Genomic DNA, 1,926 nt, shown 5'->3' on the forward strand with positions numbered 1-1,926 from the left:
TAAGCTTTGCCATGATTGTGATCTTCCAGATACCTCAGTTGATATATTCTGGGCAGATGTCAGGAAGATGAAGGACTGTATTACCAAACAAGAGAGATTCCCCCACGTGGGTTGATTGGCTAGGGCCATGTGTTCTATTCCTAACAGTACTGCAGAGTGTGAACGAGTCTTCTCCATAGTCAGAAAGATTCAGACTGATCAGAGATCCCTACTGGACATAAAAACATTAGAGGCTTTGATGAGAACTAAGATCAACAGAGATGAGGAGTGTTTCCAGTTTAAGCCTTCTGCAACAGTGTTAAAGAGTGCCTGTAGGGAACATAATAGAGATCTAGACTTTTTGAAGGGTTTTGCAGATGTTCTGTATTTGTGATTGAAATGTAATGATACAGTCTATTAAGTAGTGTCTGTCAATACATTAAAATCTGATATAACATTACTTGTTCATTTAACTCCCTCACATGTACACTTAGTGCCTCAACCCTGTTTTCTGGAAGTAAAAAAAACAACATTGTGTTAAGATCAAGTCTGAGATTTACAAAAATGAAAATATGATGATATCTTGAGACCCACAGAATTAAAAACAAATGACAAAATCAAGGAATGCATGGGTATTTGCAAACTGATGGGCTTTAAACCAGTTTTGTTGCTTGTATATTGCTTGATTTGCAGCGAGTTGTGCAAAATCTCCCCCATGAGAATTTTGAAAAGTTGGTAAGTATGGGTGGAATGTAAAGAAAAACTGTGTAATATGTGGGTCACAATTCAGTCAACTGTAGTAAAAGATGTATAGAATGCAGGGAAGGCAATACCTTCCATAAATGCATGGTTAAAATCTTCTCCACTGTATCAATCCCCAAAGCAGGAAATGAAGTAGAAACTATAAGTACAGAAAACCAAGTCAATGTAGAATTAGAAGTAAAAGAAGTATTGAATGACATATTAGATTAAGTAGTTAAATCACTAGAGAATGATGTAAGCAAGATAATGGTAATATTAATGGAGGAAAAATAAGAGGTGAAGGAAGAAAAAGAGAATGATGAAGCACCACAGAAAGGTATGACAATGAAGAAAAAAGGAGGAAAAGAGAAGAAAGTAGCAGTGTAGGTTCCCCCAAAGAAGCCTGGATTTATGTAGCTTGGTCATAGATCTCCTTCTGTCTGAGATCTCTTCCAGTAAAAGCAGCAGGGAAGAATCAATAGAAGACCTATTAACAATGGCATCAAGTAAGAGAAAAAGTACAAGAAAAAAAGGAAAAATACATATTTTCAGCTCCTTACTTAGATTAGTTTGATCTGTTGTTCTTTCAAAAAAGTTTTTTTAATATAGGGTGATTTAAAAAACGTTTACACTTATATGGGATTTTCTGTTACTTTGCCTGTATTCTTTGTAACTATCTGGACAGAATGTTTCCAGGAGATGGATTGGAAGAGGTGGTCCTCTGAGATGGCCTGCCCATTCATCAGATTTAACACTGTGTGATTTTTGGCTGTGTGGTATGGTTAAAGAAAGTATGTATGCCACAAAGCTACAGGATGTACATGATCTCTGGGAAAGAAGTCATACAATTAATACCACTTGGAATGTGCTCTAGAGCTCTGGATGCAACGTTTGACTACTTTCAGACCTGCATAGATATTTGTGGAGAGCAAGTTGAGACTGTAGGAAACATAGGAAATAAAAAATATAAACCCATACAAGTGTTAAGATTTTTTTGAATCACCCTGTATATATTTCCCAACCTCCTCTCCTAATGTCTAACTCTTCTAAAACGTCATAATGGCAATGAAAATAATTACACGAAACACACAAGTTTTTCTAAAACTGAACAAACAGAATTTGGTAATAGACATAAGGAATAAAACAAGTATGACATTCTTGTCTTACAATGCATTAAACATAACACTTTAGTTTGTAATTAAGACA

This window comes from Limulus polyphemus, unplaced genomic scaffold (assembly GCF_000517525.1).
Source record: "Limulus polyphemus unplaced genomic scaffold, Limulus_polyphemus-2.1.2 Scaffold946, whole genome shotgun sequence".
Lineage (NCBI taxonomy): Eukaryota > Metazoa > Arthropoda > Merostomata > Xiphosura > Limulidae > Limulus > Limulus polyphemus.